General features: G+C 36.6%; 1 pseudogene; it reads left to right on the plus strand.

Annotated features, from left to right (window-relative positions):
• LOC101447842 (vomeronasal type-2 receptor 116-like) overlaps positions 1-16328 on the plus strand; it is a 34068-nt pseudogene extending 17740 nt beyond the window's left edge.
• The last annotated feature ends 874 nt before the right edge of the window (positions 16329-17202 follow it).

The raw sequence follows: 17202 nt of genomic DNA on the forward strand, positions 1-17202 counted from the left end.
TCACATTAGTTATATTTTTCCTAAGTGAACTAATTTCCCATTTGTTGGCTGCCAAACTAACTTTATTATTAATAATTTTCCTCATGTGCACTGGAATATTAATATGCTATCTTAAGTATTAAAACTTCTTCTCTCTCCATTGAGGATTCACTCCTGTGTGCATCAATGAACTCTTATGAACCTTTAACACAGAAGAAGGATTTTCATAAATATTCAAGTATAGTTTTTTAAATTATAATCTCAGTCCTCTGTGAACTGTTATTTTTTTAAACAAATCAATTGTATTGTCATGTATTAATAAAACTTAAATTCATTCAAAGTGTACAATCAATGGTATTTAATGTCACATATTTGCACATCCATTACTTCATTCATTCTTAAGCACTCTCATTATTCCAATAATAATAAAAAATAAAAACAAAAAGCAAAATCATGACCTCTCCATCTCTCTATGCTTCCCGTCATACACAGCTACTCTTCTTTTTAATTCTTTCATTATATTTGTATTTATGTTTTGTAAAACTGTCTTATAAATAGAATATACTGTTATCTTTTACGTATGTTTATATTTTGTTCTGTGTGGTCCCCCAGTGTCTTATTTTTTTTTCATTTTATTTTCAATGAACTTTTAGGTTACAGAAAATTCTCTTTGAAAATATAGGAAATTCCCATTTCTTCCAACCCTTCCCTCTCTCACATTTTCCCCTATTATGAACATCTTGTAACAGTGATATAAAGAGAATTGTCACCAGAGGTTCTGAAGGGAGAGAGAGGGAAGAATAGGTGCAATATTGGTCAATTTGGAGACATTGGAATTGTTCTGCATGAATTTGCAATGACAGATACAAGCCATTATAAATGACAAAACCCATAAAATTGCATGGCGCAAAGTGTAAGCCATAATGCTGACTATAGCCTGTGGTTTGTAGCAATTCTTCAATATACATTCACCAATTGACACAAGTGTTCCACACTAATGAAAGATGTTATTCATAGGGGAAAATATGAATGGGGGAGGTAGAAGAGCCATTGATAGCCCCTATGGTTTTGCTCTAACATTGCTATACTCTAAAACTTCTTTAAAGATAAAGTTAAAAAACTACAAGCTCATTGAAAACTGTATTTATACCTAATTCAGAAAATTTCAACACTTTCACCTTCCTCTCCGATTCTAGACTTATCACCTTTCTGAGCAAATGCATTGCTCTACATTCATAAACATTTTCCAAAGTCCCACGTCAAAAGTTGGAGTCTCAATTCCTGACCCCACACTATTCCACATTAGCCTCCTTATCATAACTAGAATCAAACAACAATTTCTTGGAAAACTAGAATGGTAGAAATTTCTGTTACAAAGCCAGGAATTAAGAAGGGAAAAATTATATTACAAGGTAGGTCTTCTTTAGTCCATCATGTATTGGAAAAGGGGATATTTTTCCTCAATATCACCAGGGCAGGGCCACCTGGATATGACTGCATTTACATTTTGATAGCTCTTTCTGCCAATTTTGAACCCTTGGACCAAAAACTTCCCATTAATCTTTGGAATAATATTCATCCCTATATATCCTCAAATATTGAAAGGAACTTACCAGCATCTAAGACTGCAAAATAGCCACAGTGGAGCACAGTGACATGTGACCTTCACTCCTACCTGAAAGGAAAAGAATAAGTCCTTGTTGTCTGTTTGTTTCTGGGGTTACAAGAGCTCTAGCAACCATAGCCTAAGGGGTCATTAACTATCTCTAGTCAGAGAAGGTAAACTTGAGTGTGGTAGGCCATAAATTTATGTGTATTCCCACAACTTAGAACTCCTCGCCTTTACCATTGATTCACTTGTAAGTGATGTGCCCACCTAATGGGCACATCTTTAAATTCCCTTTAAAGTCAGTTCCCATACCCCCCCCCCCTTTTTAATACCAGGATAATAGAAATCTATAGTTTTTGCATGTGCCATAGATCTTCAATGTGGTAGAGTATGTGGGGTGCTTTCCAGCTACTTTTCTCTGTCTTATGTTGAGAAAAGACAAGAGTTTCCAATATAAGGCCATGCTCCCACAAAAATGCAAATATTAGAGGAAATCAATCAGGACGTAGGAGGAATGGATCAGTATAACTTGCTGATCTATGGGTTTAAGATGGTTTATAAGGACTGAGGTGTAAATACATGTGTCAATTTTAGTAATTCAAAATGCACATTTATTTCTACATTGTTCTTAAGGTACTGGTTTGTGAGTTTTGATTTTAGCATGACTGTCTCTTATCCAGGCACAGACACATTGCCATGTGGGTGACACTGATCAAATGAAAGGCAGGCAGACTTGGGTCTGCCATATAGTATATGTTGTGTGGCTACACTGGGACCTATGTATTCTAGGATGCCCATCTCTACGGACTCTGGAGTCCATGATCCCAGGATGCTCTTCCTAAAACTTGACCAGCATAAGTCCTTCATGACACAGCATTTTTCTGATGGGATCGACACTAGTTCATTGACTATACCTGCTGCACTGACAAGGTTTAGGCTAAAACTTCCTGGAGAGGAGGTGGCCCCTGGAGCCTTATTGATGAAATCATAGCACCTATGGGTGAAGAGGATAATCCAAACATGTTTTCAACCATTGATTTTCACCTGGGCACAGGACCTCAGATGCAGAGCCTAAGGGCAAAATATGTTCAGTTCACCCTATTGTTTTTGAAGATATGGAAAAGCTTAGCAAAAAGAGGTCATTGGAGAAATCAGATTCCCCTTTCCAGGTCATAATAATATCCTGCACACACACACACACACACACACACACACACACACACACATATGGGTATATCTATCTATATATCTATATCTATATCTATATCTATATCTATATCTATACACATATCTGTTTGTGGCTACAGGTTCTATTTCAGCTCTGCCTGATGAATACTTTGCACACATGTAAAGCTTTGGCTGTGATTCATGGAGACACTTCTGCGATGTACCCACTGATTTTTATTTTCCTGCTCCTTCAGCTTCCCCTCTCTGCATGGCGATTAACTGATCCTACCTGCTTCATCAGAATGAAACCCAGTGTATTTAAGGATGGAGATCTGATTATAGGTGGCTTTTTCCCCCTTTATACATTTCTAACAAATGATGGGATCACCCAGCCTACAAAGGAAGTCTATTTACAGCAGTAAGTGATTTTTCATTCATTTTCTGCATTGTTATTTGGTTGAATGCTGCCTAGGCAATTTGCTGATGGCTCGATCAACATTCTCCACATTACCTGCCCTCCCATTCGCACCTGCTACCCATATCCCAGAATGTGAGTAATTTATTTTGTTTCTTCCCACTGCTATTTTTTCTTTGAAAGGGGAATGAGAATATTCTATTTTTCTTTCTTTCAGTTTCCATGACTTTCCCTTTTCCAGTGCTGAAATCCAAGTGAGACAGCCCTCTCCAAAAAGCTCCACTCTCCTTGCCTTTCCTCCTGACTCTGCTGCCACAAGCAGTGGATCAAGTGTTATGTCTTAGAAGACCTATCCTTTGGCATTAGAGTTTGGCTAAAAGGTTTCAGGTAAATGTCTGTTCCCCAAACAAGGGTTTGCTAATTATTCTTTCCCCATGAGGATAGTCACTAATATTCTTACCAAAATGACCCAGGTATCTGTGTCCCCCATGCATGGTCAGACTTCTTACTGTCGGCATCTGGCTACTGTTTGAAATATCTCTGTATCATCACCTCTCATGCTTCATTCATACCTCCTCGAACAGGCTGCCTGACCAGGTATAAGAGATGAATGCTTTGTGAGCTATTTTCAACTGCAGCTTGATTCTGATTCATGGGGGCATTTAAACTACCTCCGTTTTTAGATTTCTGTGACTGCCAGTTCTATATCTGATGGTGTAATTAATGAATTGATAAAGTGACAATTCAAGGGATCATGTTTCAAAAAAATTGATAAAAAGAAATTGAGGAGATTCCAGCAGATAGTTTCTGCTCATGTGAGAAGAGGGGACTTCACTCAGTAAAATGGTGTGTTAATGCTTTTTGAAAGTGCCTGAAGCATATAATTTGCAAGCAGTTCCACAAAATTTTGACAGGGGATGGAAGGGTTAGAAATTTGGGACCTCTTTCTCCTTCGAAGGACTTTGCAACTAAATTTTCTGTCTTTACATTTCTGGATATTGTCTGCCTATCTCTTCCATTCTTTAATACTCCTCCAATGCTTCCCTGCTTATTTCCTCTCCATAATTTTCCAAAATATATTTATCCCATTGTCATCAATGACTGATGCGCACACCTCATTCTGAAGGATGCTGCTGATTGCTGCCTTTTAATGCAGGAGTAGAGCTTGGCTCATTCAGGGACATTTTGAGCTGAATTTCCTGGGGTAGAAGGCCAGATTTTCTCATCTGTCCCAACTTGCTTAAAGAACCCTATAAGGCTGAGGGAAAGAGTGGTGTAATGCCTGACAGAAGAGGAGGCACTAACTGCTTTTCTTCTTACACTCTGCTATCCACTCAAACCACCTCAGGGGTGGCGATTTGCCTTTCAGGGCTTTGGCCATTTTTTTATTCACATCTAGGGCTTCTCACTTTTTAAGAATATTGTTGTTAGTGGAATTAACAAGAGCATTTTCATTAAAAATTCATTTCATCATTATGTTGTTGCTAGCTTTAAATATTTTTCCATAACATATCTTTAAATATAAAACAACATGAAATTTCAGTTAAAGTAAAATTTAGGTATATTTTCTTTTATTTTGAGTGCCTTTCTGGCCATGTCTCCCTAATCTACAGGTTGATAAATAGATGTGCTTATTCTACTACTTTGTGGTTCCTTTGAGAACTGGAAAGATTTTGCCTCAAGTATGTAGTAGATTACTTCGTTTTATATTCCAAAATTATATACTTTCATCACTAATGAAACAGTTCATTATTCCAAGACCAGCTTGATAATGCGTGAAATAGTCACTTAAACACAGATTGGTTCTCTATTTTCTGTTCTGTCCTGTTGATATATCCATGTCTTCCAATGCCATTCCCATTTTGTTTAAAATAATGTGCCTAATTAAATATTGCAATTATTGGTTTCTCTGTTATATTCTCCCCTTAGTGTTCTCAATTATTTCAATAATTTCCTGAACTTACCATATTTCCAGAAACCTCAAACTGTATTAACATTAACTTTATAAATGTCTCAATGATTTTTAAAAATAGTTTTATATACCACTCAAATATTCCAAATGATTATTGTGCTGCCGTCACCAACATCCATTACCCAAATGTGTACATCATCTCTAAGAATATATCCATGCCCACTAAAAAATAATTCCACCTTCTCCTTCACCTCATCCTCTGAGCCCTGGTAACTGGGAATCTACTAATTGTGCTAACTTTTTTTTAAACAATCAATTTTATTGATACATATTCATGAAGCATACAATTCATCAAAAGTGTGCAATCAATGATATTTGTTATCATCACATATTTCTGCACTCATTACTTCAATCATTATTAGAAAACTTCATTAATTCAATAATAATACTACTAAACTTTCATAGAATATTTGTAGACTATTGACGTAGGTGTAATATTTTGGGGGATGTACGAGGGATTGTGTGTGGGACCTCTTACATGGAAAGCTTGTGCTCAACCACTGAATTAGACCCACTTCCCTGTTTGTTATACATTTACATTCCTCAGTAGAGCTTTGTGGTCTTGTTCACAGGTAACAGACAAATTGATTTACAGGTAAATTTACAGTGCATTTATTGTTAAAATATGTCTTAATAATATCAATTATGAATTATATTAATTTTTACTTGTATTAAAATATATAAATGAAATTGTCCAATATTATACCATTATTAATATTAAGAATTTTTTATTAATCATCTGCTACCATATCTGTTTCCTATAAAGCTTAATAAATTATTGATATTATATTTAAACATTGTTAAGAATTGTCTATATATGATTGACTACTTCCTTATCAATTACAAATACTTTTCACATTTTCTCTTGGGTTTCCCATGTGAACCTCTTGCTTCCAGCAAGATTGTGGTTTGCTCCTTTCTTTCCATTCTTTTTTGCCTGTTATTTTCTTGCATTAAGTAATACGCTGTCAATGCCAGTAAGGTACAAGGCAATCCTGGAATTAACAGACCTCATCCTGCCCTTGATTTTAAAGGTAATGCTTTTTGTTCAGGGATTCTTCAAGCACAGGGCATCCCACAATACATGACGCATATGACATTCTGCATCAGCAAACTTGGCTAATGGTTTTGGCTCATTCAGATCCTGAATGGGGAGAGTATTAGACTGTGCAGATCAGCCCCTGTGTGGGGGTAATCCTTCCATGCCTGACCTTCAGCCACCTCCAATTTTGATTCACTATCTTTGCATTAAGCAAAGTCTAAATTCTCAATTTAAGTGCATTTTTGTTTTGTGTTTAATAATATTAAGAAAATACTCTTCTCCTAAACAAATACATTCAGTTAGATGCTTCAATGTTCTTTAATGCTTCATCTACTTATTGAGTGTGTACTTTTTTATCATTGCAGAAAAGTGAAGACTGATAAACTGTTACCTAATTCGCTAATAGTACTTTTTTACGATTATTTCATATTATTTTCTGCTTGGGATTTGTCACGGCTATGGTGCTCCTTCTTTTTCTATATTGTGGAAGAGATTCCTACTAGATAATTCATTTTTTTTCCATAGGGACTATACCATCCTACTTCCTTGTCAAATGTGTTTATAAGACACATATAAAGAAAAATGAAAACTTGAAAGCCAAAGTGTGTAGCTCTAAAGATACCCTAGATTACAAAAGTTAAATCCACAATTAACCAGAGGTAAGTATATGTATATCTGGATGAGGATAAAATGCATCCTTAGGAATTGAGCGGTAGGTACATTCATAATAAAAAAAGGTTCAAATCTTCACAAACAAATAGCAATTATTATAAATATATAATATCCTCAAACAAATAATGAAACAAGGTATAAACAAGGCATCATAGTGAAAAATTTCAATATTTCTCTCTAAAATGACAACATATATCTACTAAACATAAATTATGTTTGAAAAATTTGACAAGTTTGATTGATTGAGCATATGTGGAAACCTGTGTCCAACTGTTGAAATGTACAGTAAGCGATAGCTATTAGTGTGTTAATCAAGCCTGTGAAAAAGACTGTTTGTAATGGATGCAGGAGACTTTTGTTCTTCTTGGAAATTCAGTTGCCAGGTAAAAATATGAAAGGAATTTCATTTGTCCTGCAAAAGGGGCTATTAATAAAGGAAGTGGAACTGTGCACAAATCAACAAGATGAAAAGAGTAAGGGTCATATGAAGGGAGTACAAAGGAAGATCTGAGATTAATTGTTAATGTTATTAGGATTGTAATATTTTGTTTAAGAAATGCTTAAGAGACTTCCTAGACATCATGACACCTTTCCCTTTAGTACACTACAGTGTTTCCAGTCCTGTTAGGTATAGGTAAGGATCACCTTCCACTTCATCAGTTTTCTTCTCCCATATATTCCTGCCTTGCATGATTCTTCCTATTCGGTGCTCTGACATTCTTCCCAGTATGTCACCATTGGAAGAGGGCATGTCCACAACTTGATGGGGTAGAATCTAAGGCTAATTGATTATCAGTCTTCTTGTGGACACTTCTCACCAAACAGATGTTACGCCCCTCTGCCTCTCTCATCCAATTCTGCTTATGCTGTGGACCTGAACTTTTGAAGAGATATACCCTTCAGTTGGAATTATTCTAAACTCATGACAATTATCCTGCTATTATATAAACCATTTAATAATGTGTTAATGTGAAAAAATAATTCTTGTTTCCTGATATAAAGAATAAATTAAAAATTCTTTATGAATTTTTTCACTCATTACACTTTCCTTTGTAAACAGTATCATCTTCTTCCAAAGATGCAAAATTCAGTCATAACCTTCAAATGTCTTTTAACTCTTTTAGGATTAGCTGATTTCCAAGGCTTCAGAAGCACTAATCTAGAATGAGTCCATTTTTGCGTTCATCCTTAATTTGGTCATTTTATTGACTTTGAATAGAATCATGATTTGAGTCTTCTGCCTAAATATAACTTTGCATTCCATACAGGTTTCAGACCAAGAACTACCAGTATGTTCTGGCCTTGGTTTTTGCTATTGAAGAGATCAACAGGAACCCCCATCTTTTACCCAACATTACTTTGGGATTTGATCTGTACAATTCACTACACAGTGAACAGAGGACATTGGAGAATCCCATCATATGGCAATCAGGGCTGGGCAAGGACATTCCTAATTACACCTGTAGGAAAGAGAGCAAGTCTGTAGCAGCCCTGACAGGAACAACATGGGCAGTTTCTGCCCAGATTGGGACACTGCTGGAACTCTACAAAATTCCACAGGTGAGCCTCATTAGATGGGAGGGAAGATAAATTAATGTTTCCTTTGCTAATTTCAGGGACCTTAAAAGAAAAGGTCAAATGAAGGAATTGTATTTACTCATGTCTCAAAGGGTACAGCCAGTACACAGTGACATGATGGGATGTTCACATATCATTTTCTAGAACATATGTGAAACCAAGTGAGTAAGAGCCAAAGGAGTTTCCTAGACCATTGAGACTGGTCAAGTAGCTTCCAATATGCTCTCAGGGATTGGGAGATTATTAGAAAGTAAGAAGAGCAAATATTTCCTTTCTCCTGTTTAAAACATTGTTTAATGAACCAGTGAGTAGGATTTACAACTCTGCTGAGGCTCAGGGCCCAGCTGCAATTTGGTCTTTCTTGAGGTTCAAGTCTCCTGGATATACACCAACCCCAGTGCCAACCACAGGTGCAGTAAAAGTGACAGAAGAGGCATGTGTAGAAAGGTCACATCTGAGTCCACCTCCATCACACTGAGGAACACAAATTCCAAAATAGGGTCCACTGGCAAGGCACTGAACTCCAGAGTCAGCTGCCATGATCATAGTCCTGTGTGTCTCTATAGCCCTCAGGAGCACCAGTACCTGGAGTTGTATCTACTTACCCAGGTCAGCTAACAGGGAGGTTGAAGTTGGTCAACCACCACAACTAGGAATTAAAGAGTGCCTACAACTCAAAGTAGGAGAATCACATCCATCAACCATGTGAGATCTGAGTGCCCTCCTGATATAGAAGTGGAGTGGATTTTACCAATCCAGGGTCCACAGGATGGAGAGGTAAAATATGGATTAGGGTGAACTTACTGGTATTCTACTACAGAAATATTCTTACTAGTGATGGAAGAAACGTAGCATTGATCTGGAAAATGTGGGCACTATAGTTGCTGAGGGCAGGGAGAGTGGAAGAGAGATGGGATGTAGGGGCATTTTGGGGACTTGGGGTTGCCCAAAATTATATTGCAGGGACAGAGGCTGGACATTAATATCTTGCCGTAACCACTGAATGTACTGGGGGGAGAGCGTAAACTACAATGTAGACTCTAATCCACATGGTGCAGCAATACTCCGAAATGTATTCACCAAATGCAGTGAATGTGCTACACTGATGAAAGATGTTGTTGATGTAGGAGTAGTGGTGGATTGGGGTGTTGGGTATGAGGGAATCTCATATTTTTTAAGGTAACATTCTATGTGATCTATGTATCTTAAAAACAAAAGACAATTTAATAAAAAATAATACATTGTTTAATATTCATCAGGGCTGATTTTGTGCTTCTGACCAATCTTCTTTCTCATACCGGCTCTTTCACGCCTACCTTTAGCTTGCTTTTGGCCTCTATGACCCACAACTGAGTGATGATGGCAAGCGGTCATCTCTTTATCAGATGGCCCCTAAGGACACAACTCTGGCCCTTGCAATGGTCTCAGTGATGCTCCATTTCAGCTGGAACTGGGTGGGACTAGTCATCTCAGAAGACAAGAGAGGTGTGAAGTTTCTTTGGGACTTGAGGGCAGAAATGGACAAAAATGGAGTCTGTGCAGCCTTCTTGGAAACGATCCCTGTCACTGAGAGGGCATATTCTTCAAAACACTGGCAATATCATTTCCACATCAGAAAATCAGCAGTGAATGTGACTGTCATTTACGGTGATTCCGACTCCCTAATGGGATTGAGCTTTTGGAGATGGAGACTCTTAGTTTTAGGGAAAGTTTGGGTTACAACCTCACAGTGGGATTTTACCACCAGTGAGAGAAACTTTTTACTTGACTCACTCCATGGGGCCCTCATTTTTTCACACCACACTGCTGATATGCCTGGTTTCAAAACTTTCTTCCAGACAGTTAAACCTTCAAAATACCCGGAAGACTTTTACCTCACTAAATTGTGGTACGTCTCTTTTGATTGCTTGGTTTCTGAATCTGACTGTAACACTCTGGAGAATTGTCCTCCCAATGCCTCCTTGGAGTTGTTGCCTTGGTGGCTATTTGACAAGGACATGAATGAAGGAAGTTATAATGTTTATAATGCAGTGTATGCTGTGGCTCAGAGCCTTCATGAAATTCTTCTTCAACGAGTAGAAATACAGTCAGTGGAAAATGGATTTGGACTGGTGGATTACCCTTGACAGGTAATACCTCTTCCATTGAATAGCATGTGTGTTTCACAACATGTCATAATCATAAATTTCTTGGAATGCAGCATATGCTCAAGTCAGGAATTTTAGGGCTGTCTCTTGAAAAGTGCAAGAGATGATTTGCTTGTTCACTGTCTAGGAGGTAAATCTAGCCCTATGCAGAAATGGTAACGAACAGGAAGGTGCCAATGGCAGGGAGGGAAGGAGTTATTAGTCAATGGCAATGCTTCTTGTTACTAAGGCCCTCAACTTTCTGCCCACTTAAAGTTTTAATATAAAATACCTAGACCTCTTCCATTGAACAATTGCATGACAGCAGGGACAAACTAGTTTTTGAATTAGCTTTAGGCACTTTGTTAGATACTGTATATAAATTATATCATTTAATTCTGCAAGCTCTTCAGATATTGATGACCTTGCTTGGGGAGAATTCAGTTAGCAATTGAGAGTGTTTAGATATGATTCTTCTAATAAGGTTTGTCTGTATCCCACACTCACAGATTGTTTTGATCTCATTGTACTTGAAGTTTTCCCCTGAAACTTAATATTTTATGCTATGAAATTTTAGTTCTCCTTAAGGTTTCTTTTTTTTTTTTTTACTTAATTGAATGTTAATAATAAAATTGCCTTAGGAAGTAGGGATGACAGAGAATCAGGGATGTTCCGACCTTGGTGATCTGTCCTTGATCAGAGGACACAGTTCCTCACAGGTGTGTCTCTTTTAGCTGCACCCATTTCTGAAGAACGTCCAATTTAACAATCCTGCTGGTGACCCAGTGTATTTTGATGATGAAAGGAAATTGGAAGCCAGTTATGACATTCTCAACTTTTGGAATTTTCCAGAAGGTTTTGGACTTAAAGTTAAAGTAGGACATTTCGACTCAGGTGTGCCATGGGATCAACAATTGTCTATATCTGAGGAGGTGATAGAATGGGCCACAGCATTTTCAGAGGTGGGTAGGACCCAATTACCATGCATAGTATTACAATAAAATATCAAAAATCTTGTCATGGAGGTTGTAATGGTCAAGTTTCTCTAAGGAAACAGAATCAACAGGAGATATCTGTGAATAGAAAGAGATTTAATAAAGTTCTCTCATGTGACCACGGGGATGGCCTAGTCCAGATTCTGCAGGCAGGCTGAAAACAGGGGCTCCAATGAAGGTCCCATGAAGGCCCTTGATCAGTTCCCAGGAGACGTTGCCTGTCCAAACAGGAGCTGGGAAATTCTCTCCAAATCCTGAAATCAATTCCTGTTTTAAGTTAGTCATCTGATTGTATAAAACCTCATTCATTGCTGACAGAAATCTCCCTGGTCGATTGTACATGTAACCAGCCATTTATGCAGTTTATTACATGATGACTAATGTCCATAAATATCCTTTATAACAATTAGCCCAGAGTTTACTTGACCAAACACTGACCATGTTAACACATTAACCTAACCAACACAGAGACTGTCTACCCTCCTTGCTGCTGAGTAAATAACCAAATTATTAGTTTAACCAGTTACCTTTTCACTTGATAAATTTTCTCACCTACAGTCCTAAAGATGGAAAAAGAAAATATTTATTTAAAGATACATATCTAAGTTATTATATTTCATATCATGTAATAAACCTGATATCTTATCAATTAATTTGACTTAGGTATTTGAAATTTAAATTTGTTGGTGCTCCAATACTTCAACCTTCTAAATACTGGTGAATTAAATGTTCACTGTTAAGAGCATGTATCTGATTTCTTCCCAGACTCCCAAATCTGTATGCAGTGAGAAGTGTTCTCCTGGATTCAGGAAAACCTTTCAGGAGGGAAAGGCTGCCTGTTGTTTTCTTTGCATCCCCTGCCCAGAGAATGAGATTTCCAATGAGACAGGTAAGTTTATACCCACAAAAAGTCCCCAAATCTCCTTTATATCCCCAATTCATACAAGGTATTAGAAAGAATCTGGAGGACAACTACAGAGACAAAATTCTTCCTTCCTTTGTATAGTAATTTCATTTTTACAATAAAAAATATTTCCCTTTGAAATGACACCAATTCTCTGCCCAGAACTAGCTTATTTGAGTCATTGTTCAGACACATGTAAGGCCAAATAGTCTCTAGGAATCCCTTTTGTTGATGCCACCAAATTAATACACCTTTCCTCCCTCTCTTGGAATTTAGTACATGGTGTTACAAGTACCTGATTTCCGTATTGAGTGAAAGCTTGCTTAGATTATATTTAAGTAATGTGTTTAGACCTTCCTCAGTTTCTGTGCCTAAAACTGTTCATGACACAGAGCAGCTGCTCAGAATGTTTGGGAATGATTTTAGAAATATTTATTTCTATTGTGTACAAAATGAGGATGATCTAACGTACCCTTAAAGAGGAGTTTTGGTTTCCACTCTCCTCAAGTTCCCAGGTAATTGGGGAGAAAAACATAGACTTTTTTGGTCCATGCTTAAAGCACGCAGTAAATGTTTGAACAGGAACCTATTGACCCGTACCTGCATTGAGAGGATGGGTCTCATGGGTTCTTCAGAGAGGTAGGAACTTAGTATTATATAAATATGTGTGAAGGGAGGAATAAAATCTTGGCCAAATTATTATAAATGAAGAAAAGGAAACCACCACTGCATATAATATTCAGAGATTCAGAGTACCCGAAAAGAGTTTCAATGTGACAGGATCACACAGAATATTGAGGATGGGGTTTGAGATATGATGTAGAATAGTCTTTAATATTCTTTTCGTAATATAATTAACATCTTGAAATTATTCATCTTCATGATATTAAGTTATAGAATCACTTCTATGGTGGTAAATTTCTAAGTTTCTTTTGGTGATTAGTATGCAATTTAATTCCCTGAAATGGTTACTGTTGTTTCAGCTTTTTGAAACATGTTGTTCTAATGATATAACCTGGATTTAGTCAACTTGGGAAAATGATTCATGTACACATTGGTTATAAGCAAGTTTGAGTAAATGCTCCATGTGCACATGTAAAAGAATAGTATATCTACAAAGTCAATTCCCACACATTTGGAGATTAAGAAATACACTATTAAATAACCCATGGTTTAAAGTAAATAGTATGATAGGATTTTTGAAATGTTTAAAATTAAAATTGCCACATTTCATGTCTTATATGATAAGGCTAAAGGTATCCTCAGAGAATGATGTTTAATGTTAAATTTTATATACCTATGTATGTATTATTAGTATGCATATTTAAATGTAAAAAAATCTGATGTTTAAGTATCACGGGCTAAAATAATAACATTAGAGTAAACATAAAGATAGTGGAAGACTGAAAATAATAAGTATAAAAAGAAAATGTAATAAAAGACAAATATGAAAGAATAAAACTCAAAGCTAAATCTAATGAAAGACACATTGTTAGATAATGATAAATTGATAGATAATGATTAAGAAAAGTTGCATAATAAATAGTGAAAAGACTTAAAAGTGGGATGTATGTACAGAAATATTAAATCATAAAGGATAGTAAAAATAACTTCATTTCAATATATTTGAAAATTTAAATGAAATTCTCAAATTTCCCCAAAAATAAAGGTTTAGTGTCCCAAGAAAAATGGAAAATCTGAAAATATTCATATCTACTTAGGATATTAAACCATAATTTAAAATGACATATCTACTAAAAAAATTGGGGGACCAATGAATTCACTGAAAAATGCATCCAAACTTTCAAGGAAAAAAGAATCCTTATCTACTCAAACTTTTCCAGATATTAGGAAAATGTGGAAAAATGCACATTTAATTATACTAGAAGAGCTTAACATTGGTACCAAAGTCTGATAACATTGCTGTAAGAAATAAAATATTTAGGTCAATTTTTCTCTTTACACTAAACTCACATTTGCCGTTAAGAAAAGCTGCAATCCAAATCCAGCTATATAACATAAAGAACTTATTGTGATGAAGTTTATTTTATGCAAAATAAATTGGTACATGAGCACCTCGAAAAGGAGAAACCATCATTTCAAAAAAAATTCAGGAAAACATTGAATAAAAGTGAGCATCCATTCAATATTTAAAAATAAATAGCAAAACCATTGTTTACCAAATTAGAAATAGAAGGGAACAACTTAAGTTGGATAAAATCTGTAAAATAGATCTAGCCAGTGAGAAATCATTCCTAGCATATATAGAGTGCTTTTACTAAAGCACAAGAGAGACAGAAAATACAGCAATAAAAAGGGCATGGCTTGAGCACAATCTCTTTCCTCAAAAACATCTTGAAATGTGCAATGAACATATGAGCTCGTGTTCAGATTAATTACTCTCCAAGAAATTCCAAACAAAATTCATAGTGAAAAAGCTCCAAGCATCCCCCATAATAGCAAAAATTAAACAACATCCACGTCAAGGGTCTAAGAGAACATGGTAGAACTAGAAAGAATGTTGATTGCTGGAGTTTAAACTAGTGTAACTAGTTGGAAAAGTGGATGGCATTATTTACAAAGATGAATATTTAAGTAGCTTTATGGCCCAGTAATGGAACATCATATTTGTACTGGATGTCTAAAGATGCCCTTATGAGTATATGTTATCCACCAGTGTACAAGTTTTAAAAGAACTGAACGAAAACTCAACATTGAATGAAAAGAGCAACTCCTTCCAATTGAAGGTCTGAATGTCGAAAGAAGGTCAGAGCTCTAAGAGAAAGTTTGAGGGGAGAAAAATAAACAGATTATAACACACACTTTCTTGAAGTCAATGCAAGTTGACAAAAATGGATAAAATTACCCAATGTGTTTCTTTTAGGGACTTATAAATAAGTTAAAATTACTGAACATGAGCTGATGACACATTGCTTTTCTCACCAGATATGGATGAGTGTGTGAAGTGTGCAGATCATGAGCATGCAAACAGTGAGAGAAATCACTGCCTCCAAAAAGCTGTGACCTTCCTGGCTTATGGAGACCCTTTGGGGATGGCTCTGGTCTGCACAGCTCTTTGCTTCTCTTTTCTCACTGCTGCTATTCTTGGGGTCTTTGTGAAATACCGAGAAACTCCCATAGTCAAGGCCAATAACAGGATCCTCAGCTACATCCTCCTCATCTCCCTCAAGCTCTGCTTCCTCTGCTCCTTACTCTTCATTGGTTGCCCAAACACAGCCATCTGCATCCTCCAACAAATCACATTTGGAATTGTGTTTACTGTGGCTGTGTCCACTGTTTTGGCTAAAACAATCACTGTGGTTCTGGCATTCAAAGTCACTGCTCCAGGGAGAAGAATGAGGCAGTGGCTGGTTTCAGGGGCACCTAACGTTGTTATTCCCATTTGCTCCCTGATCCAGATGACACTCTGTGGCATCTGGCTGGGAACCTCTCCCCCATTTGTTGATAAAGATGCACACTCTGAGCCTGGTTATATCATCATCGAGTGCAATAAGGGCTCAGCCATTGCCTTCTACTGTGTCCTGGGATACCTGGGCTGCCTGGCTTTTGTGAGCTTCATTGTAGCTTTCCTGGCCAGGAACCTGCCTGACACCTTCAATGAAGCCAAGTTCTTGACCTTCAGCATGTTGGTGTTCTGCAGTGTTTGGGTCACTTTCCTCCCTGTCTACCACAGCACCAAGGGGAAGGTCATGGCAGCTGTGGAGATCTTCTCCATCTTGGCTTCCAATGCTGGATTACTAGGCTGCATCTTTGCTCCAAAGTGCTATATTATTTTCTTAAGGCCAGATAGGAACACTCACCATGGGTTATGGAATAAAACACATTCTGGGGGAAATAAGTCTTCTTAAGTTTTATCTCATTTGGTTCCTAAAACATATAGGGGGACTGATGAAAATCTATTCCATGCTTGCATTCAGGTATTAGATAAAAATATAATGTAATTTATCCTCAATTAACACATGAATTTCCTACATTCTCTCAAAGTGTTCAGGAACACCTCTTTCAGCCATCTACATTTTTAACTTTAAATTATATTTTTGTTTCCTCATATCAAATACACTCATGAAGATGGGTACTTTGCATTCATTTTGTGTGTAATTACCTAATTTACACATATTCTCCCACTTTGTTTTGCACTTCTGTTTTCCTAATTTCCCTTATAAACACTATCAACATTTCCTTTCTTTCATCTCTTTATGGTAGTCTTAGTGATCCAATACCATTTATGGACTATTCCTTATTATCTCCCAGTTTTCCATGACCAGATTTTAAGAATAATAGATTCTTATATATAAACAACTCATTTTTCTGAACTTCCTAATGTATTTATTTGACTTTTCCCCTCTTGAACAAATACCACAACATTTTACTATGCTCAGTATGATTACCACTTGCATTTTATAATTGATAGTACATTTCCTTCATAATTACTGCACCATTTCTGGATTTGTTGGAGAGAATAACCTCAATATGTCTAAGCGACTCAAAAGCGTGTCTGGCAGAAATGCTGATTGTAGGGAGGAATGATCTAAAAGAAATGGGATTTGTGTTCTCCTTTCTAGCTTCTGTAGATTCCAGGTTTGATCATATAGAGAATGCAGAAAGCTTTATGGGCTGAGCATTAGGTTCTGAAATGCAGTGTGTTTAATGGTTTACTCTGATTTCAAGAAATAATCATGGCATATTATTCCATTTTATTAGTTGTAAAACTTATGATTCACT

Source organism: Dasypus novemcinctus, chromosome 30, assembly GCF_030445035.2.
Source record: "Dasypus novemcinctus isolate mDasNov1 chromosome 30, mDasNov1.1.hap2, whole genome shotgun sequence".
NCBI classification, from domain to species: domain Eukaryota; kingdom Metazoa; phylum Chordata; class Mammalia; order Cingulata; family Dasypodidae; genus Dasypus; species Dasypus novemcinctus.